Source organism: Chiloscyllium plagiosum, unplaced genomic scaffold (genome assembly GCF_037043375.1).
Source record: "Chiloscyllium plagiosum isolate Xiang-an unplaced genomic scaffold, Cpla_swu_hap1 HiC_scaffold_16, whole genome shotgun sequence".
Classification (NCBI taxonomy): Eukaryota; Metazoa; Chordata; class Chondrichthyes; order Orectolobiformes; family Hemiscylliidae; genus Chiloscyllium; species Chiloscyllium plagiosum.
In genome coordinates, this window is record NW_028270154.1 from 64,926,992 (window position 1) to 64,935,664 (window position 8,673).

General features: G+C 42.7%; 1 protein-coding gene across 4 annotated transcripts in view; it reads left to right on the plus strand.

Moving 5' to 3' along the window:
* The window catches only part of ccnjl (cyclin J-like), a 270,390-nt gene that overhangs the window by 127,842 nt on the left and 133,875 nt on the right, over positions 1-8,673 (plus strand). The window lies entirely within an intron of this gene.

An 8,673-nucleotide genomic window follows, 5' to 3' on the forward strand; every position in this document is an offset into this window, starting at 1 on the left:
TACTGATGCAAAATACTTGTTTAGTATCTCCCCCATTTCCTGCAGTTCCACACAAAGGCCTCCTTGCTGATCTTTGAGGGGCCCTATTCTCTCCCTAGTTACCCTTTTGTCCTTAATGTAGTTGTAAAAACTCTTTGGATTCTCCTTAATTCTATTTTCCAAAGCTATCTCATGTCCCCTTTTTTGCCGTCCTGATTTCCCTCCTAAGTATACTCCCACTGCCTTTATACTCTTCTAAGGATTCACTCGATCTATCCTGTCTATACCTTACATATGCCCCCTTCTTTTTCTTAACCAAACACTCAATTTCTTTAGTCATCTAGCATTCCCTATACCTACCAGCCTTTCCTTTCACCCTAACAGGAATACACTTTCTCTGGATTCTGGTTTTCTGAAGGCTTCTCATTTTCCAGCTGTCACTTTACCTGCGATCATCTGCCTCCAATCAGCAAATTTAGATCTCATGAAAACAGGAAGAACTAGCCATTTGGATACAGAACTGATTTGAAGGTAGAAGACAAAAGGTGGTGCTGAAGGATTGCTTTTCAGGCTTGTGACCAGTGGTGTGCAACAAGGATCGGTGTTGGGTCCATTGTTTTTCATCATTTATATAAATGATTTGGATGTGAACATGGGAGGTATAGTTAGTAAGTTTGCAGATGACACCAAAATTGCAGGTGTAGGACTGCTAAGAAGACCTCAGATTACAACTGGATCTTGATCAGATGGGCCAATGGGCTGAGGATGGCAGGTGGAGTTTAATTTAGATAAATGTGAGGTGCTGCAGTTTGGAAAGACAAATCAGAACTTATACATTTAATTGTAAGGTCCTGAGAAGTGTTGCTGAACAAAGAGACCTTGGAGTGCAGGTTCATAGCTCCTTGAAAGTAGAGTTGCATGTAGATAGGATAGTGAAGAAGGCATTGGATGTGCTTTCCTTTATTGGACAGAGCATAGACAGTAGGAGTTGGGAGGTCATATTGCGGCTATACAGGACATTGGTTAGGCCACTTTTGGCATATGTTGTGTAATACAGGTCTTCCTCCTTTTAGAAGGATGTTATGAAACCTGTAAAGGTTCAGAAAAGATTTACAAGAATGTTGGCAGGGTTGGAGGATTTGGGCTACACGGAGAGGCTGAATAGGCTGGAGTTGTTTTCCCTGGAGCGTCAGAGGTTAAATGGCCTTATAGAGGTTTATAAAATCATGAGGGCATGGTTAGGGTAAATAGATAAGGTCTTTTCCCTGGGGTTGGGGAATCCAGAACTAGAGTGCGTCAGTTTAGAGTGAGAGAGAAAAGAATTGAGACATAAGAGGCAACGTTTGAAGGTGGTACGTGTATGGAATGAGCTGCCAGAGGAAGTGGTGAAGGCTGGTACAATTGCAACATTTAAAAAGCATCTGGATGGGTATATGAACAGGAAGGTATGAGAATGATATAGGCCAAGTACTGGCAAATGGGATTAGATTAATTGGGGATTTCTGGTTGGCATGGACGAGTTGGGCCGAAGAGTCTGTTTCCGTGCTGTAAATCTCTATGACTCTTGTGGGATAGAAATTTGCCATCCCCACCTGGTCTGGCTCCAGAATCACCGCAATGTGGTTGACACTTAACTATCCTCTGGGCAATTAGGAATGAGCAGTAAATGCTGACTTAGCCAGTGATGGTCACATCCATAAATAATTTATTTTTAAAGATCAGTTTTTGTTATACATTAAATAGGCGATTTTGACTGAGGAGGTACACTTCTTAAACAGGTGTCAGGCAAGCTTAGAAACCTCTGATTTGTTTTAGCGTAATTGAATGAATTCTAATTACAATAGTAACATGAGTGGTATTGCATGGATAGAAGAGGATGTCCACAAGTGCTTTATGAATAGTGTTTAAAAGTTTTCTCCATTCACAATGAACCTTTTAACTACAGTCTGTTCAGATATAATGGAATAGTTTAATTCGAGTGTGATCCCACTTTATAAGAAAACTGCATAATGGCAGCACCATTTAAATCAATGGGGCAGGATTCATGTTAGAGCCAATACAAATAAGGAAAGTTCACGTTCTTCAAATAAGAGTCTAAAATATTTAATCGTGTTATAGCCAATTCGTGTTGAAGAAACATGCTTTGTAGCAGAAACTGACTGTACTACAGTCTTTTTTATCATTTAATTTATTTTCTATTTTAACCATTCTCTGAACAATTAGTAAGAATGAAAAAAAAGTAAACACACCAACATTTACTAACCACACCCACACCCTACAATCCATCCCTCTGAACTATAGCATAAATTCTGCCCCCGCCACACTTTACGTCAGCTTTGATGAAGAGTCACTTAGACTCGAAATGTTAGGTTTCTTTCTCTCCATGGATGCTGCCTGACCTGCTGTGATCTCCAGCATTTGTTGTTTTCTGTACAGATTCCAGGATCTTAAGACATAAGACCATAAGACATAGGAGCGGAAGTAAGGCCATTTGGCCCATCGAGTCCACTCCCCCATTCAATCATGGCTGATGGGCATTTCAACTCCACTTACCCGCATTCTCCCTGTAGCCCTTAATTTCTTGTGACATCAAGAATTTATCAATTTCTGCCTTGAAGACATTTAGCGTCCCAGCCTCCACTGCACTCTGTGGCAATGAATTCCACAGGCCCACCACTCTCTGGCTGAAGAAATGTCTCCGCATTTCTGTTCCGAATTTACCCCCTCTAATTCTAAGGCTGTGTCCACCGGTCCTAGTCTCCTCGCCTAACGGAACAATTTCCTAGCATCCACCCCTTCCAAGCCATGTATTATCTTGTAAGTTTCTATTAGATCTCCCCTTAATCTTCTAAACTCCAATGAATACAATCCCAGGATCCTCAGCCGTTCCTCGTACGTTAGACCTACCATTCCAGGGATCATCCATGTGAATCTCCACTGGACATGCTCCAGTGCCAGTATGTCCTTCCTGAGGTGTGGGGACCAAAACTGGACACAGTACTCCAAATGGGGCCTAACCAGAGCTTTATAAAGTCTCAGTAGCACAACAATGCTTTTTATATTCCAACCCTCTTGAGATAATTGACAACATTGCATTCGCTTTATTAATCACGGACTCAACCTGCATGTTTACCTTTAGAGAATCCTCAACTAGCACTCCCAGATCCCTCTGTACTTTGGCTTTATTAATTTTCTCACCGTTTAGAAAGTAGTCCATGCTTGTATTCTTTTTTCCAAAGTGCAAGACCTCGCATTTGCTCATATTGAATACCATCAGCCATTTCCTGGACCACTCTTCCAAACTGTCTAGATCCTTCTGCAGCCTCCCCACTTCCTCAGTACTACCTGCCTGTCCACCTAACTTTGTATCATTGGCAAACTTCGCTAGAATGCCCCCAGTCCCTTCATCCAGATCATTAATATATAATGTGAACAGCTGTGGCCCCAACACTGAACCCTGCGGGACACCACTTGTCATTGGCTGACATTCCGAAAAAGAACCTTTTATCCCAACTCTCTGCCTCCTGTCAGACAGCCAATCCTCAATCCATACCAGTAGCTCACCTCGAACACCATGGGCCCTCACCTTGCTCAGCAGCCTCCCATGTGGCACCTTATCAAAGGCCTTTTGGAAGTCTAGGTAGATAACATCCACTGGGTTTCCCTTGTCTAACCTACTTGTCACCTCTTCAAAGAACTCCAACAGGTTTGTCAGGCACGACCTCCCCTTACTAAATCCATGTTGACTTGTTCTAATCCGACCCTGCTCTTCCAAGAATTTAGAAACCTCATCCTTAATGATGGATTCTAGAATTTTACCAACAACCGAGGTTAGGCTAATTGGCCTATAATTTTCCATCTTTTGCCTTGATCCTTTCTTGAACAAGGGGGTTACAACAGCGATCTTCCAAACATCCGGGACTTTCCCTGACTCCAGTGACTTTTGAAAGATCTCAACCAACCCCTCCGCTATTTCCTCAGCCACCTCCCTCAGAACTCTAGGATGTAACCCATCAGGGCCAGGAGATTTATCAATTTTAAGACCTTTTAGCTTTTCTAGCACTTTCTCTTTTGTAATGGCAACCATACTCAACTCAGCCCCCTGACTCCCTTTGATTGTTAGGATATTACTCATGTCTTCCACTGTGAAGACTGACGCAAAGTACTTATTAAGTTCTCCTGCTATTTCCTTATCTCCCATCACTAGGCTTCCAGCATCAGTTTGAAGTGGCCCAATGTCTACTCTTGCCTGTCGTTTGTTTCTTATGTATTGAAAGAAACTTTTACTATCATTTCTAATATTACTGGCTAGCCTACCTTGATATTTGATCCTCTCCTTCCTTATTTCTCTCTTTGTTATCCTCTGTTTGCTTTTGTAGCCTTCCCAATCTTCTGATTTCCCAGTGCTCTTGACCACTTTATAGGATCTCTCTTTTTCTTTGATAGACTTCCTGACTTCCTTTGTCAGCCATGGCTGTGTAATCCCTCCCCAGATAATCTTTCTCTTGGGGATGAACCTCTGTACAGTGTCCTCAATTTTACCCACAAACTCCTGCCATTTTTGCTCTACTGTCTTCCCTGCTAGGCTCAGCTTTCAGTCTATTTTCGTCAGTTCATCTCTCATGCCCTCATAATTACCTTTATTTAACTGTAACACCATTACATCCAATTTTGCCTTCTTTCTTTCAAACTGCAGACTGAACTCTACCATATTATGATCGCTGCTTCCTAAGTGTTCCCTTACTTTAAGATTCTTTATAAAGTCTGGTTCATTACATAGCACTAGGTCCAGAATAGCTCCCTTGTGGGCTCCATGACGAGCTGTTCCAAAAAGCCATCCTGTAAGCATTCCATGAATTCCCTTTCTTTGGATCCACTGGCAACATTATTTACCCAGTCCACCTGCATATTGAAGTCCCCCATGATCACCGTGACCTTGCCTTTCTGACATGCCTTCTCTATTTCCCAGTACATGTTGCGCCCCTGGTCTTGACCACTGTTAGGAGGTCTGTACATAACTCCCACTATGGTTTTTTTGCCTTTGTGGTTCCTCAATTCCACTCACACAGACTCCACATCATCCGACGCTATGTCATTCAGTGCCATAGATTTAATTTTGTTCTTAGCTAACAAGGCAACCCCGCCCCCTCTGCCCACCTCCCTGTCTTTTCGATAAGTTGAAAACCCTTGAATGTTTAACTGCCAGTCCTGACCCCCCTGTAACCACGTCTCTGTGATGCCTACCACATCATAATCATTCACGATGATCTGTGCCATTCGTTCGTCTGCTTTGTTACGAATGCTACGAGCATTCAGGTAAAGTGCCTTAATGCTAACTTTCTTATCATTAGAGATCTTCAGTAATTTGCTCCTACACATTAAGGTTATTGTGTACATAAGTTCCAATAACAGAGACAGAGTCATAGAGATGTACGGCCCGAAACAGATCCTTCGGTCCAACTCATCCATACTGACCAGATATCCTAAACTAATCTAGTCCCATTTGCCACCACTTGGTCCATATCCCTCTAAACTGTTCCTATTCATATACCCATTCAGATGCCTTTTAAATGTTGTAAATGTACCAGCCTCCGCCCCCTCTGGAAGCTCATTATATACACGCACCACCCTCTGCATGAAAACATTGTCCCTTAGGTCCCTTTTAAACTTTTTACCTCTCACCCTAAACATATGCCCTCTAGTTCTGGACTCTGTCAATCCAGGGAAAAGACCCTGTCTATGTACCTTATCTATGCCCCTCATGATTTTATAAACCTCTATAAAGTCACCCCTCAGCCTTTGATACTTCATGGAAAACAACCCCAGCCTATTCAGCCTCTCCCTATAGTTCAAACCCTCCAACCCAGGCAACATCCTTGTAAATCTTTTCTGAACCCTTTCAAGTTTCACAACATCTTTCCTATAGGAGGGACACCAGAATTACACATGATATTCCAAAAGTGGCCTAACCAATGACCTGTACAGCTGCAACATAACCTCCCAACTCCTATACTCAATGTACTGACCAATAAAGAAAAGTATATTGAACACCTTTTTCACTATCCTGTCTGCCTGCAACTCCACTTTTAAGGAACTATGAACCTGCACTCCAAGGTCTCTTTGTTCAGCAACACTCCCCAGGACCTTAACATTAACACTCCCCAGGACCTTAACATAAATCCTACTCTGATTTGCCTTTCCAAAATGCAGCACCTCACATTTATCTAAACTAAACTCCATCTGCCACTCCTCAGCCCTTTGGCCCATCTGATCAAGATCCCATTGTACTCTGAGGTAACCTCCTTCGCTGAGAAAGTGAGGTCTGCAGATGCTGGAGATCAAAGTTGAAACTTTATTGCTGGAACAGCACAGCAGGTCAGGCAGCATCCAGGGAACAGGAGATTCGACGTTTCGGGCACAGGCCCTTCTTCAGGTTTATAAAATCATGAGGGGCATAGATAAGGTACATAGACAGGGTCTTTTCCCTGGATTGACAGAGTCCAGAACTAGAGGGCATATGTTTAGGGTGAGAGGTAAAAAGTTTAAAAGGGACCTAAGGGACAATGTTTTCACGCAGAGGGTGGTGCGTGTATATAATGAGCTTCCAGAGGGGGCGGAGGCTGGTACATTTACAACATTTAAAAGGCATCTGAATGGGTATATGAATAGGAACAGTTTAGAGGGATATGGACCAAGTGGTGGCAAATGGGACTAGATTAGTTTAGGATTCCTGAAGAAGGGTCTGTGCCCGAAACGTCGAATCTCCTGTTCCCTGGATGCTGCCTGACCTGCTGTGCTGTTCCAGCAATAAAGTTTCAACCTCCTTCGCTGTCCACCACACCTCCAATTTTGGTGTCATCTGCAAACTTGCTAACTATACCTACTATGTTCACAATCAAATTATTTATATAAATGACAAAAAGTAGCAGACCCAGCACTGATCCTTGTGGCGCACCACTGGTCACAGGCCTCCAGTCTGAAATGCAACCCTGCACCACTACCTTCTCTCGTCTGCCTTTGAGCCAGTTCTGTATCCAAATGACTAGTTCTCCCTGCAATCCATGTTGTCAAACCTTGCTGACCAGTCTACCATGAGTAACCTTATTGAACACCTTTCTGAAGTCCATATAGAACTAATGATGAAGTTTATTATGATGTGGAGTGGGGAGGAGAAATAAACCAATTATTTCAAGTGTCATGGTCTCAATATTCAGATAGTCGGAGCTTTCTTTTTGCTGCACCAGGATTTCCTGGTTCCTGTCTGCTTCAGTCCTTTTGTTGATGTATATTTTGTTCCACCAATCTGGACAACACAAGTTCCTATACAATGGTGAATGCTTTATTATCGGACAGCCGGCGAGAGATTCTCAATGTCCCCAAAGTAGCCGCGTGTCTACTTGTAGTGACTCTTTTCCACAAATCTCTGCCCTACACATAGTGATAGTATATTTTATAGGAATTAAACAAAAGGTTTATCAGTCACATGGACGATTGTCTTTACATAGTTTAAAGTAGGTAATTATGAATTTACAAAGCCTGATGAATGTTGATGTCCTGTGGTAACGTGTGAATGGATTACAGAAACTGATTATCATATTGTTTATGATTATGTATTGATGGGAAGAGATTAAAGCAGAAGTGTTTTGCCTGTGGTGAATGGGGGATTCACATACCTATGCTAATATGGAGGGGAAATGAATGGGAGGTTCACATACCCGTTCTAATATGGAGGACAAGTAAGACAATGGGAGGAGGAGGCAGTTTAACAGGGTTGTAGCCAAGGCTTTCAGTCTTGTGTGGAAAGGGCAAATACCTCTGTCTGGGGGTACAGGGGGAATCCACATATGTGACTCCACTAGGCCCTATTTCTGAGAGATAGTCAGCCTCCCCCGTACTGAGATGTTCTGTCTGTGTAGTGAGACTACAGCTTTCAATTGCTACTGTAGTAAGTCCTTTGGTAGTGGAATACTTAACCCTTGAGTCGCTAATGTATCCTGAAAGAGAAGCAAAGCACGGAACTAACCCCTCTTCGGCATTTTAACTTCCTCACTTTATCAGAGTTAGATTATACATAACTGAGCCTATTAATGTAGTTAGGGTCTTGATCAAGTTTAGCTCTGCTTAATGTGCTTGGGCCCTGCCTGAAGGCATTTGGTACATTTGCCTTCATTGGTCCGTGCATTGAAGATAGGAATTGGGATGTCATGTTACAGCTGTACAAGACATTGGTGAGGCCACTTTTAAAAAACTGTGTTCAGTTCTGGTCTCCATACTATGTGAAAGATGTTGTTAAACTTGAAACAATTTATAAGGATGTTGCCAGGCTTGAAGGGTTTAAACGATAAGGAGTGGCTGATTAGACTGGGGTTTATTTCCCTGGAGCATCGGGTGGCTAAGGGGTGATCTTATAGAGGTTTGTAAATTCATGAGGGACATGGATAGGGTGAATAGAAAAGGTATTTTTTCCGGGGTAGGGGAGTCCAAAACTAGAGGCCAAGGGTTTAAGGTAGGAGAGGAAAGGTTAAAAGGGATCTGAAAAACAACATTTTCATGCAGAGGGTGGTGCATGTATGGAACGATCTGCCAGAGGAAATGGTGGAGGTGGGTGTAATTACAATATTTAAAAGGCATCTGGATGGGTATATGAATAGGAAGGAGTTAGAGGGAAATGGGCCAAGTGCTGGCAAATGGGAC